This window comes from Mirounga angustirostris, unplaced genomic scaffold (assembly GCF_029215605.1).
Source record: "Mirounga angustirostris isolate CCGP_5_RB_7025 unplaced genomic scaffold, mMirAng1.0.hap1 SCAF_2, whole genome shotgun sequence".
In the NCBI taxonomy this organism is placed as follows: domain Eukaryota; kingdom Metazoa; phylum Chordata; class Mammalia; order Carnivora; family Phocidae; genus Mirounga; species Mirounga angustirostris.
In genome coordinates this window covers 191087092-191102732 of record NW_026991710.1, presented here as the reverse complement: position 1 = coordinate 191102732, position 15641 = coordinate 191087092, and positions in this window count along the sequence as shown.

Here is a 15641-nt window from a genome sequence, read left to right as displayed (position 1 = left end):
GAGAGGGAGAAGCAGGCTCCCTGCTGAGCAAAGAGCCCGATGTGGGACTCGATCCCAGGACCCTGGGATCATGACCCGGGCCGAAGGCAGCCGCTTAACCGACTGAGCCACCCAGGCATCCCTCCACCTGGCTCTTTAATGGAAACTATGGTGAAGGCAATCAGAAAAGGTGATGACAACCAAGGTGCACTTTACCAGAGCAAATAGAATGTCTGAGAAGCTGTCCAAGTTAACCAGAAGACTATCCAGAACCAGAACCATATTAAAAACATAAAGAACATCTTGAGCCTAATTATAGAAGTTAAGCAAAGAAATCTAGCAATCCATTCATCAGGGGAGGAGGTGATCAGTATGAAGAAACAATTAAAGAAGACTAACAAAAGTAAAAGAATTCAGAGATAATATTGGGGAAAATCTTCCTAAAATAAATGAAGAACTGTATTTACAGCTCTGATGTGCATATAGACTACTACACACAGAATGAAGCATATAGATGAGAACAAAGTATGAAAGAGATGGCCCCCAAAATCCCCCCAAACATTATGGGCTGACATTTGCAGGAAAGGAGAAGGGGCAAGGAGGAACAAGGTTTCTAGGATTTTTAGGACATTTTACTGTGCGTCATGAAGTAGAATCGTTCTTTGGTAACTCTTTGAAAAACATCGAAAAATTTTAACTGTATTTTTGATGTTTTATTTGGTTGGAGCAAAGGCATTAACTTTTGAATGGATAAGCTGAGTGAGGCCAAAAACTGTTTTAGGTGTACTTTGGCAGCACGTTGGGGTTTTTGCTTGGATTTGGGATTTGCAATACAATTTAGATTACATTGTTATATAGAAATGATCCTTGAGTACACTTGTACAATGACCCCCTTTGGATTATTGTCATGAAAAAGAGTAGAGAGCTACCCAGAAAAAGCCAGGATGAGTCTTAGGAAAGCCACTCTAATTAAGAGGAAAATTGTAGAAACTGTAATGATATTAAAATCATAATCTTTGTGTTAGTGCATAGTGCAGGGTCGTGTTTCAAATGGATAATACATATAGGAAATATTTCGTTACTTAAAAACATGGAAAAAGTCTAAGAGACTCCCTGTGACAGTACAGGCTATAAATTATTAATTTTTTTAATTCAACCTTCACAAACACTTAGTGTTTAATAAATTTTACCAATTCGAAGCATTTACTCTGCCCGACTAGCGGATACCAGAACCCCTGAGAACTGAGTTACCATTAAGGCACAGGAGATTAGATAGAAAAACAAGAGATCAGATAAAGATTAACTGCTAGGAAAAAAATATGTAATGAACATTTTTCCAGGGACAGAAGACTGAGTTATAATTTACATAGGCCACAGATATGTGGCAAAAGGCTGAAAAAGGCTAGAGATTAAGTGAGAGTCTGATGAATCCAGAATTACACAGCTTTTTATCCAAGCCATGAGGACTTCTGTTTCCCTGCCTGACTGCCACAAAGTGCAGAGTTGCTTAGAATTTTCTGCTCGGTTTATTCATTTTTTTGTCCCTAATCAAATTAATTATGGCAACAGGATATAAGCATGGTGTCCTGGGTGGTATGGGCCACCTAGGTAGGTGGGAAATGCCTTTTTCATAGAATGGGAGGTCACTGAGTGAGGCAGATTGAACAAAAATGTACTCTATCCTCATTTTCACTAGAATGTCAAAAGTTATTTTTCAACCGTGGTATTAATTTTGAAGGAGCTAGCCTCTCTGGAACTATGAAAGTCTCAATTCCCATTACCCAGCTGTGTTATAATTATCACCCAGGCATCCAAATGTTGGCCAGATTTTGCAAGTGTAGTAGGAGAGGGCTTCATGGCATTACAAAATGTAACTCGGAGCATATTTTATTATGGAGGCATTTTGATCTATGATTATATACTAAAAATAATGGCATAGTACTTTGTTAATATACCAATAATATCTTAACAAATTGTATATGGGAGACCATGTCAACCTTCCATGTAGTTGTAAAATCAGTGTATCATAGCACCTGATCTAGGTAGTGAGTAGTTTGGATATGTTTGTTGAATAAATGAATGGATTGAGTAACATTTATTACATGGCTACAATAGAAAAAAAAATAGAAAATCAATGAACAATTCCATTTAACTTTTTAAACCAAGTTTTGAAAGTCAACATACTAAACTGGTTCTAAACTAAAACTTAGAACTCAAATTAGGGCTGTTGGCATTTTACATATAAATGAAAGATGTTCAGCAATTACATATGGTATATCTTCTAATTTAAGCTTGGCCATTTTCTTTCCAGAAGAGTTATTATATGTGCCTTATTTACCTACTTAAGACCTCTTAAAGGTTAAAAAATATGAGTTAAGGAATTAAAGTTTTCATCAAAGTGTACAATTCATTTTAATATATGGAATCATTTCAATTTCTATCTTACTTGTTAACAGGTTTACATTTGGTAAGTTAAGAATTAGTAAATCTATAGTGTATTTACCACATTCTTGAGAATTCTTACATAATGTTTTTTATTTATACTAAGAGCCACATGTGATATTTTGATTAGTTTTAGTAGATTGTTTGACGTAAGTTTGTTTGTTTGTTTGTTTATTTTTAGTAAGTATAATTGTTAGGAGACATGACTGGCTTGCTTCTCTCCCAAAGGATCTGGGAATGGACAAGTCTTTCACATGCATTGAAAGAGCTTAATGTTGATCTTTGTGTCTGTTTGTAGGCTACACAATAATCATCACACATGTATATTTCTGAAACTCACCATTCTTCATCTGCTGTATGTTCTTTTGCATAAAACTGGATCCTCCTGTTTTATTACAGAAACTTTGTCTCTTGAGTGACAATCAATGATCTTATGCAATGTACCTTTACTCCAAGTTCCCACTCTGGAATCTCTCTGATTGACCTGAGTTTCCAGTGGAAATTTGTTGGTAATTGGCATTGGCAATCTCGGGAATAAAGGGAGAGAATGGAGAGCACATTCATTACTACTAGTAGTAATGATCCTTTATTTTACTTCTGATCGGTGAGTAATAAACTCTATATAGATCAGAGATTGCAAAGTCAAGATGTCAAAATCCAAAGTCTCTTCTCTGATTATTTTTGCTCCTCTTTCCTCATTGTATTGATGAGTAACAGTGTCTTCTGTACTGTGTTCTACTTATACTTTGCTGTTAAGATATTATTCACGAAGCACAATGAGGAGAAAGACAAATCCTTTCTGTGAGATCCAGACACTAGAATATAATATAGAGCCCTAAAGAGAAAAACAAAAAGGCAAAATGAAAAGACAAAGTGACAAAGAAAGAAAGTACTAATTGAAGGATATGGCGGAACCTATACATTTATAAGGAGGAATTTTAAAATTACACAAATAATAAAAATCAATGTTCTCATAAGACAATCGTTCTGAAAGCATACTTGAAAAGCTGCATTCTATCCTTTTTACAGATACTATTACAGATGAAGATATTGTTATCTAAAGAGTTTTGTCATCCTAATGTGTTTTCCTGCCCATTATGAAGAGATTCTTAACTGTAATTCTGAGTTTTATACACTAGGCTGCAGAACATTCCTTTAGAAAGAAATGAGATGAGGGGAGGAGGGAAGGGAAGAAGTAAAAGAACAACATTAAATAAAAATAATATGCAGAGAAATAGGAAGTTTGGGTTTTATTGAAAATGATAATAAGAAATCTCATGAAAGTACATTTACAAATGATGAGATAGCAGGGGGGAGGAAAAGTTAGGATATTGTTTTTGTCTGTCTAAATTAAGAGACAGTCTGAACCTGAGGCAAACATCACAGTGCTGAAAAGCACAACCAATTATCTTTTTTACCGAAGTGATTTCCACCTGAAAGGGATGGAAATTAGAAAATGAAAAGATGAAAAAAGAGACCACCTTGGGAATATTGTGCCAGAATGCATGTATTTAACTCTCTAGTTTAGTAAATCTGACAGTGAGCCACCATCTGGTAACTACCGTGATGGAAAATAGTCCTATTTACTAAGAATAATGTGTGAACTTCAGAAATGAGCATTCATACTTTATAAAGATCCCTGAGTATCAGTTACATAATCATTTCCTTGTTAAGAGGCAAATGGTCTTGATTTAAGGAGACCCAACAAGTATCTCATTTATGTGATATTTTGTGATAATATGCAAGAGCATTCATGATAAAACATGCTAATAACTTGAAGGTGTAGTCCTAAAAACCGTAATGTTATTATGCAGCTAAGAATATGCATTTGTAATAAAAACCAAATATTGCTCAAAACTGTAAGTAGACACAGATACATTGTTTTTGTAATATGTGTGTACATATTTAGATTCCTGAACTTCCTATCCTCTTTTGAAGAGATATCTAGATTAAAAAATAAATGGAAGAAAATTATGCCCATAAATTCTCCAAACCAGACTCTGAACACACCAGGGCACTCAAGCTTTGAAATTTTGATGGAGCCATTGAAGAGGTGTAAATTGTAATCGAGTATAAGTCCTTATTCTTTCAGCAGAAAGCATTTTATACCATTTAAACTACTCTTACCCAGCTTAAAGCATCATATAAATAAGAAATTTTGCGAGGAAAAATGTTTATCTACCCTTACAATGTGCAAGAACCTTGGAACATTAATGTAAAATTAATGAGAAGTTGACAAAGTATCATAGATGTATTGATAGTACCTCTCTGATAACAGTTATGAATCCTGGCTGCATCTTACAAAACAATCTTGAAGTTCTGAAATCTGAAAGCCTGAGAACTAACTATTCTAGACTTACTAACTCAGCATCTCCAGAAAAGTGATCTGAAAATCTTTATTTTGAAAGCATTTTATTAACGATTGTAATGTTCAGTCAGTGTTGAAAACCGCTGATAAATGTAGTTGTTCTTCATAACCATAAAACTTCATAGCTGGAAGGGAACTAGGATTCATTCATTCCAATCTACACATCAATATTTAACTCAAATACATTTTGCTCTGGTTTTTATTAGTGTATATAATAAAATGAATATGTATATATAGGCATATATATGAACATGAGTTAAATCAATATAGACATGTATATATTCATGTGTGTATATATGTGTGTATATATATACACACACACACACACATACACAGACATACATCCTCATTCACTGAAACATTTCACAATGGTAGATAGTAAGAAGCAGATGTGATTATATTTTATTGTGCTTAAATAATTTAGTCTAATAAAACATATACACAGTTAACCAAAGTTCAAGCCAATATTATTCATAGAGTGCTGGTTTAATGCAAAAGACAGAATTATCAATTCCTAATAAAACAGCGAAGGTTACATTTCTTGGACCTGGCTTTTAAAGGAGGAAAAGGCCTCTTAACCTGGAAAAGGTGAGACAGAGGAGGCAATAATGATTGAGGGGAGAGGATATGCGAAGTCACAGAAGCAACACATAAGTACTTTGTTCAGCAAATATGTACAACAAAGATCATGCGTGGAAATGAAAATTTCTCTCAATAAATTTATTTGTATATTTATTTTTTCCTTCATTCAGCAAATGGTCCTTGTCATAAAAGGTATCCAATCACAAAGAAAAAGCAAGAAGGAATATCCAGTGCAAATGGAATTTGATACATTGTTAATGACTTAGTTACCTATTTTTATTTTTTAGATTTTATTTATTTATTTATTTTACAGAGAGAGAGAGAGTGCACAAGTAGGGGGAGGGTTTCGAGGGAGAGAGGGAGAGAGAATGCCAAGCTGACTCCACACTAAGTGTGGAGCCCAGGATGGGGCTCCATCTCAGATCATGACCTGAGCCAAAATCAGGAGTCAGTGCTTAATTGAGTGAGCCACCCAGGTGCCCCTTTGATGCCTAGTTTTAAAATATATATTATAGGGGCGCCTGGGTGGCTCAGTCGTTAAGCGTCTGCCTTCGGCTCAGGTCATGATCCCAGGGTCCTGGAATCGAGTTCCACATCGGGCTCCTTGCTCAGCGGGGAGCCTCCTTCTCCCTGCCACTCTGTCTACTTGTGATTCCTCTCTCTCTCTCTCTCTGTGTGTTAAATAAATAAATAAAATCTTAAAAAAAAAAAAACAAAATATATATTATATTCCTATATTAACTTCCATTTTTTAGGGCAATATATTTATGTTCAAAATCATAGGAAGATTACTGAAAACAATGTCTAAAGAATCAATGGTAGTAATATGTATTTGAGTTATAGTTTAATGCACTATTTTTTAAAAAGTTTATAATATTGGGCGCCTGGGTGGCTCAGTTGGTTGGGCGACTGCCTTTGGCTCAGGTCATGATCCTGGAGTCCCGGGATCGTGTCCCGCATCGGGCTCCCTGCTCGGCAGGGAGTCTGCTTCTCCCTCTGACGCTCCTCCCTCTCATGCTCTCTCTCATTCTCTCTCTCTCGCAAAAAAAAAAAAAAGAAAAAGAAAAAAAATTAAAAAGTTTATAATATTTATTTTATCTGTAAAAAATTATAGCACGTTTTGAGAGTTTATTTATGTTTTGATAACTATTTTCCTTAGTCCTAATTTTTATGCTAGCTAGTTGTTATTGATGCTAAAGGAACGTGTGATTTGCTAATAACCTTATTGGATATTAAGCTACTCAAATGGAATCCTAGAGCTAGAAGTATCATGAGGTCAGTTCTTTCTTCATCTTGGACAGATGAGAATATATTCTATTTTGAGATTTTGTTAGAAATGTACTGGGTGGTTCATGTTTGTTTTGTTTTTCTTTTATTGAGGAGTGTCTATCTCTTCTCCAGTCCATGATACATTATTGTTGAGGTGTAAATCTTGTCTGTGTCACTTGCTTTCTCTAAAACCTCAAATATTCTTAGAGAAAAAGCCCAGAGATCCACGTCCAAATAGCATTCAGGGAATGATTTCACTGCTTGCTGTTGCAGTGAACTACATCCTGCTTGCTCATCTCCATGATCCAGTCTCCTGTCTCTGTGCCTCCTGCTGTAATTACCCCTTTCTCTTCCTCCAGCACTCTGTCATTGACAGATACTCCACCTCTGTCTTTTTCAAGACTGAGCATACAAGCTTTTTGCAAAAATTTGCCTATTTGAACTCATCACAAGCTGCCCTCGTTCTCAAAACAAATGGCACTTTTTCTGTGCTTTTCCTATGGACCTTTTCTCTATAGATACTTGCATACACAACACACAAATACACATGTATATATTTTCCCCATTGGCGTGAATGTATATGCTACTTGCAGAGGTAGAATTTACGTTTTAGTGATTATTCTAAAACAGGACCTTGCAGACATAATTGTACCTTAGTGTGTGTTTAGCAAAGTATGCATTTAAGTTTCCCCCCAAATTAGGAGTTTCCAAAGTGTGTCTTGATTTGTCTTTGCTGAGAAAGGTAGGAACAAGGGACAGTTATAGGCACTTACATCTGTCTCCTCCATGAATAGTTTCAAGCTGTGAACAACACAATTGTAAAATAAATACTCTGTATATTATATTCTAGGGCATCTTTAGTTACTAATTTTGATGGCTACTAATCTTCAATACAGTGTTTCATTAATTACATGTTACCCAAATTCCTTGAGATACAATTTCATTTTTTTATCTTTTTTTTTTTAAGATTTATTTATTTGACACAGAGAGAGAGACAGCTAGAGAGGGAACACGAGCAGGGGGAGTGGAAGAGGGAGAAGCAGGCTCCTGGCTGAGCAGGGAGCCCGATGCGGGGCTCGATCCCAGGACCCTGGGATCATGACCTGAGCCGAAGGCAGGCGCTTAACGACTGAGCCACCCAGGCGCCCTTATCTTTTTTTTTTTTTTAAGATTTTATTTTTAAGTAATTTCTACCGCCAACATGGGGCTCAGACTCACAACCTCAAGATCAGGAGTCACATGTTCTACCGACTGAGCCAGCCAAGTGCCCTATTTTTTTTTATCTTTTATCCTATTTAAAAAAAAAATTATTTTTAAGTAGGCTCTATGTCCAGTGTGGAGCCCAACAAGGGGCTTGAACTCAGGACCCTGAGATCAAGACCTGAGCTGAGATCAAGAGTTGGATGCTTACCTGACTGAGACACCCAGATGCACCTATCCTATTTTTGTTTTAATGGGAAACGTGAACCCATCCCCTGTCCTTGTAGCAAGAACTTTGAGGCTTATAACAAGGGAAACCCTAACTACTAGAAAGTATTCTTTAAAAAAATTAGCTGATGATCCACGGAATTATAATATTTCAACATAAACCGTAGATGTTCTCCTCTGCCATTAAATTATCTTCTGTTAACTTGAGAAACATGACATATCTTAATTTACCACCCAAACCTCCAATGCCATTTCCCTATCTTGAAAATGATGAGACTGGAAAGACGATTTCTTAGTCCTCTTTCATCTCTTAAATTTTAAGAGTCTGATTTTGTTTTTAACTAACTACATTTTAGATTCATTTTCAGATTATCATCTATAGAAACTCAGTATTTTTTTCTTTTTGGTTGCATTTAACTTCTATTTCAAACAGAGTGTGATTTTTAAGTCTTCTCTTCAAATTTCTCAGTTATTTTCCCTTTTTAAATTTTAGGTGCATAAATTTCGTTTCATTCAAATCCTTGTTTATTAATTTGTTGTCAGCATTGGACAATAGTTGGCTCCTTTTAATTTAATTCAATTAGAACCTGACCATAACTTAACGCCTACCTGCATGCCCTTATCTAGTCTGTCCTTCTCTTTCCCACACCTCCATGGCCACCATCTTGAATTTTGTGCTTATCACAAAATAAATTATTTTTTTGTAATTTTCTTGGATATATGTTTACCTAAAAATATATTGTTTATTTTCTTGTTTTTAAAAATTTATTACAAATACTACTCTGCATGTAATCTTCAGAGAGTTGCTTTTTTCAGTCAGTATTTTGTTACATTTACTCATGATTTATATATAGTGAAAATTCATTTCTTAATTGTTATTTAACACTTCACTGTGTGAATATGAAACAATCTATTTATCTATTCTCCTATTCATGACCATATGATTTGTTTTTGACATTATGAACAGTGCTGGTTTGAACACTTTTGTGTGTTTTCTAGCATATGTATGTAATGAACTGTATTGTCTTCTAAAATATTAAACTTTTCCTTTTATCTGACCAAATTTGCCTCATACTTCAACTTTATTTTGGCTTTGCTCAGAATGAATTTCTTAGAAAAAATAGTTATAATTAAAATAATATAGTCAACTATACAATTTTTCTAAATTAGTTTTATTTGGTTTTTATTTTATTGTTTTAGCATTATGATGTCTCTCTTGAGTTTTTGTCACTTCTGTTTTCATCTTGTGCTTTATGAATGTTTAAACAAGATCTTTGTATTAGGAAATTCAAGTGAGTTCAATATAGTGTAATGACATTTAAGATATTTTCAGAATCTTTACAAGGTTATCATTGTTCTCTTATGACTCATTTGACAATGCAGATATCATCTAATTTAAGTTAACAAAATTCACTTATGACTATTAAGATATTTATATCTAAAAGGTATTCCTCTTTGAATCTTTGTTGAATTAACCACTTTTTAATTTAACAACATACCACTTAACCAAAGTTAAATAATGTAATGCCTCGAAACTAATAATCTGATACCAATTACCTAATGGAATGATGCAGGAAATAATTTTTAAAATGAGGAGCACAAGAGAAAAGGACCATTTAAATTAAAGAATTAAGACAAGCATATTCATCAGTTATCTTTTGGGCACAGTGGAGAAACTGGCCTGAGGGTATTCAGTTTAAAATCTTCCAGAGGTGCTATTGCCAAATATAATAAGGCATTGGTGTCCCAATTAAAGTATTGGAAATGTCAGCAAGCTGAAGGGGATGGCTTCATATGGTTTGAGAGACAAGTGTGCTGGTAATGCAGTTTTAGCATGAATTACTTGGAATATTTCAAGAATAATCAGGCTATTTTCTTAATTTCTAACTTTTGCTTTCTCTTTTTTTCCCTGAAGGGGTTCACTTATCCAGTGTCCAAAATCACTTATTATGAATTGACAGTGGACCAGATCATGGTGAAATTGTACAGAAACTATTTAAGAAAATACAAAGGTAGATCTGACTAGTGAGCCTGTTAGCAATTTCAACACTGAGTTTTACTTTAAAGAAAGATGAAGTCAGCATTGCTTCATATTTTGAAATTCTTTCTGCTTCCTAAAAGAATGCAACTTGATGAATTTTAACCATTTTCACTATTTGAGCTTAGATATAGTACTTTTAATTGGATGAAACATCAGTTTCCAAATCATAACTTTATGAAGAAAATAATTACAATTAAAGTAATAACATTGAAAATACACTGTTTACAACCGTTTCATCTTATAATCACAAAATTTCATGCATATATGTGAGTGTTTGATGGGAAGATCTCTCCATTATTCCACAAAGACATATCCCAGTCCAGTACTTAGCAGCTCTGTCATCTTAGAAAAGGTACTTAACTCTCTGTGCTCAGTTCTTTTATCTTGTACATGGCTAATAATTATATCCTCTCGTGGAAGTTTTATGAGGATTTAATGACTTAATACATTTCAATAATTTAGAACACCACCTGGTACATGATAAAGACCCAAGTTACTAGTTATTATTTTCTGTACCATGGCCATCATTAATATTATATGAATTTGATAATTAATAATTATAAGTCCAAGTGATTACTTAAGATATTATTTTTATCCATTTCTATTTCAAAACTGTAAATATGGAAAAGAAATATAATTAACAAGGCCAATGAACCAACCAACTAAAAGGTTTGCTTTTTCATATTTCATAGAAAATTGAGAGTAAAGATAATCATTTTAAAGCAAGGTAAAGGGGAAAGATACCTGCTATCTCATAACTTTATTTCTTCCTGAAAGTCATAGTTGAAATAAGGCAGCAAAACAATGTTAAGAGGTAAAATAAATAAAAAGGTAATTAAATCATCATTTTGGCAGATAATACCATTAGATAATTAAAAACTCAATAAAATAAACATTTATTAAGCAAATTAATAATAGATATTAGTGCTAAGACAAGAGAAACATTTATACTTCTCTTAACAGCAATAAATATTTAGAAAACATAAAGCTAAATAATTTTTCACAATAAAAAACAAGCATATAAAATGCTTGGAAATGTATCTACCTATCTATATCTATGTCTGTAATGTTATCTATGTAAAAATTATGAAGTTAATTTGAACAAATTAAAACCATCTCAAACTTTTGGATAGGAAAATTACATTTTAAAAAAGATGTCAAAACGCTTTCATGGCTCAGTCGGTTAAGCATCTGCCTTTGGCTCAGGTCATATCCCAGGTTCCTGGGATTGAGTCCCTGCATCGGGTTTCTTGCTCAGCTGGGAGCCTGCTTCTCCTTCTGCCTGCTGCTCCCCCTTGCTTGTGCGATCTCTCTCTCTGACAAATAAATAAATAAAATCTTAAAAAAAACGATTTAAAAAAACTGTCAGTTATGAGAGGGAGGGAATGAATGAATAAATAAATAAAACTTTTGGAACTACAGGAAGCAATTTTGCAATGAGGAAATACAAGGATAAATACTTGTGACCAATACTGAAAAGTATGCATGAAAGTGTAATGAGAGGAAACTCTTTACAGCATAATAAAGCATGAAAATTAAACAATATACTTAATATATACTGGAAAAAAGTGCATGTATCAAGGAATCAGCATTTCTTAAATATGAAAAAGACCTAGTTCTGGGTCTGTGTTTAAAGATTATGCTACTTTGGATTATGCTTTGAATACCTTCCCTTACCCAAACTCCAAACCCATAGCAATGATAGATAAATTTTTAAAAACGATAGGCAAGTTATGTCTCAGAAACCAAATAAAAAGAGTGAGATAAACCTGGCTGAAGACCTCAGCCTACTGTGTTCTAGGTCCTGAAGCAGAGGATTTATATGCCTGGGAGTTTGGCTCATAGACTCTTCAACATTGCTCTTTGTAAGCTGGAGTGAAGTAATGTTTAGACCCAGGGTTTGGTGTAGTGATATTCCACAAGAGGCCTGAGAAAGCTGTTGATTGAGGCTGCGGTTTATAGCAGGTGGGAAGACAGGCCCAAGCTTGCAATTAGATGCTGAGCCAAATAGTTGGATGGATCATTTGAATCATCAATTTCCCAATATTACCATAGTTCAGGGACACCAAACTGCTCATATGAGAGCTGGGTTTCCATTCGGAAACTTGAGTGGCCAGATGTATAACCACTATGCAAGAGGACTTTGTAGATGGTGGAATATGATACAAAAAGAGTGAATGAGGAGACAAAAGTACTTGAAATTTTCCTATAAGCTATGATTTCAATGTATAAAGGCAGTTAATACTATAAAGCCAAATATATCAATAATTAAAACATTAAATCAAAATAATCCAACAGCCTGAAAAAAACTTTAAAGTATGTGTATGTCCCAAAGTATAAATGGACAAACACCTATAAAATGAAAGAAATTTATGGAATATAGGGATGCCTGGGTGGCTCAGTTGGTTAAGCATCTGACTCTTGATTTTGGCTCAGGTCATGATCTCAGGGTCGTGAGATCGAGCTCCCCATCGGGCTCCATGCTCAGCAGAGAGTCTGCTTGGGATTCTCTCTCCCGCTCCCTCTGCTCATGCTCTCTCTCTGTCTCCCTCTAAAATAAACAAAATCTTTGAAAAAAAAGAAATTTATGGAATATAAACAAATGACATCAAACAAGAATTTGGTATATAGGAAAATAATCAACTAGAAAAAGTATATATTGTGACAGTCAATCCTAATTAAAATAATAACAATTACCTGAACATAAAAATAAATATTGGAGAAGCAATACTAGTAGAGACTTGTTTTTTTGTTTGTTTGTTTTTTATTTAAATTTGAGGAAATAAGTAAATCTTCACATTGAAAGTACTCAGCTGGATAATCTTCCATATCTTCTTAGGTATACTCTCGTGAAACACCGATCATCAAAAATTAAGAGATCTTCAAGGCACTGAGAAAAGAGAGAATTACCTATAAACAAATGAAATGAAATTGAAACAGATTTCTCAGCAGTAAAATAGTTGTGAGAATATAGTATGTAATAGCTTCAAAGAAATGAAGGAAAATACCTATCCACATAAGACATGTTCTCTACTAAAATATCATTCAAGAGTTATGCCAAATATAAATGAAGTCAGCCCTAAGAGAGTGAATCAGCAAAGACGTTTTCTGAAAGAACTATTTCAGATGTGGCTTAGGTGGGAGAATACTGAGGCCATAATGAAGTATAAAAATTTATATAAAGATGAGGTCTTGGTAAATTTAATTGCCATTTGACAAACTATTAACTCATTTTTGTGATAAAAAGGAAACTATGACTCAAGATAAAAATAATAAAAATAATAATCTGGTGGTGCTTGGGTGGCAGTTGGTTGAGTGTATGACTCTTGATTTCAGCTCCAATTGTGATCTTGGGGTCGTGAGATTTGAGTCCTGCGTCGGGCTCCATGTTCAGTGTGAATTCTGCTTGGGGTTCTCTCTCTCTCTCCTTCTGCCCCTCCCCCTTCTCACACACACTCTAAATAAATAAGTAAATAAAATATTAGAAAATAATCTGGGTCTGGAATTCAACCTTGTAGTGGTGAAAATGGTAGTTATAGGTAAATTTAGAGCATTAAATGCATTAATTAAGCACAAATAATTGATTATAATCATGTGGATATTCATGTCAATAAAGCAGAAAAATACATCAAATTATACCTAAAGACATTAAAAATGACATTATAACTCTGAAGTGACAATATAATAAATATAAAACAAAACAATGGAGAGGAACAGTTAAGCCAAATACTGATTCTTTAAAAATATTTTTACCAAAAAATTAAAATATCAAAAATAGAAGAATAAAATAAAACACCAATCTGTTAACAGTACTTTATTTCTGGTCTTTGTTGTTAGTTGGAGTGAGGTGAAATTTCTTTATATTTTTCAAAAGTTTTCAAATTATCTACAAATGGATATATCATACCACTTTGGCAATTGGAATGAAAGGTAAATAAGATCACTTTGTATAAACTTGACACAAAGTTGACTGGACAATTCAACATGTCTACTTTTGTAAGAATTCTAGCTCAAGTCATCAAGAATCTTTACTATTATTTTTACATTTTCCATATCCTTGATAGCAAAATAAAATTATTATGGCTTTGTTAATTTCCATTCTCTGAGGAATTTTTAAAGACATCCCTCCAAACAAACCAAAACAAAAACACAACAAAAACAAAAACAAAAAAACATGGGGAAGAATGCATCAAAGACCAATCCACAACTCAGTTTCATGCTACCATACCAGGATCAACAACAAACAAAGTATCATAGTAAGTTTCCAGAATAATTAATAAGGACTTACACTAATCACTAAAATATCAAGTCTATAAAATTACATTTTTTTTGTATGCTGGAACACATAGATGATTCTAACAGTACAATCTTAAATATCCACTGTCTACTGTAATTTATTAAAATCATTTTGTCCAACCAGAGATAGAGGTGGATAGAAAGCTAGCTAGTTAATATAGATATAGATGAAGTTTAAGGCTCTATTCAAGTTTACCAGTTTTGTTAAAATACAAATAAATGCTTAATCATTGCTTTGGATCATTCTCCCATAATTTTATCAATGGTAGAAGTCACATGCCTATTCTATATCTGATAGTCTCAGAGATGGTTAATTACATAATTTTTAGCCCAAGCCATCTTAATTAACCTACATATGAAATAAAACTAGAATTTCTGAGAGATACCTATTCCTATTAATATAACCTTAATAATGCAAAGTCATATGAAGAGTAGAGAAATGGACATTTAAAAATTTGAAGCCTGAGAATAACTTTTGCCTTAGATATTTAAATTAATTATGCCTAAAGCAGTATAACCTTATTTATCCTAATTTGGTGGTGGTAGTACAGTGAAGCATTGAACTGATTTATAGCATTACCAGTTCAGTTATAGTGTTACTAGTTCAATATATGTTTATTGATTCACATGATAAGGTGCCCACAAACAAAATAATCTATGTAGTAGAATATATGTTTAACAAAACATCACATTAAGGTAATTTATAAATATCATTATGAAGAAAATAAATATGAAGTCCATAAGCCTCAATGTGAAAACCAAAAATATATATTATCTGTGAACACTCAGAGAGATGCCAACTCCATTTAATATATGAAACTAGTGATTTGAAGCTACTTGGTGAGAATGATAATGTACTTTTTCTGTTATTTTGTTTCTCACACATTCTGGCAGCTTTCCATGTTTTAGCAAGGGATCATTTGAGGTTTTTTTTTTTTTTTTCCTCTGCCAAAAAGATAAATATGTTGACATAGGCTGGAAAAAAGATAAAACACAGTAAAATCATCCATGGGAGGTATGAATACATTTGAAGAGTAGGTTGATTTTATGTAGAACAAAAAGATGGTGGGTGCCTGGGTGGCTCAGATGGTTAAGCGTCTGCCTTCGGCTCAGGTTATGATCCTGGAGTCCCGGGATCGAGTCCCACATCGGGCTCCCTGCTCCTTGGGAGCCTGCTTCTCCCTCTGCCTCTCTCTCTCTCTCTGTCTCTCATGAATAAATAAATAAAATCTTAAA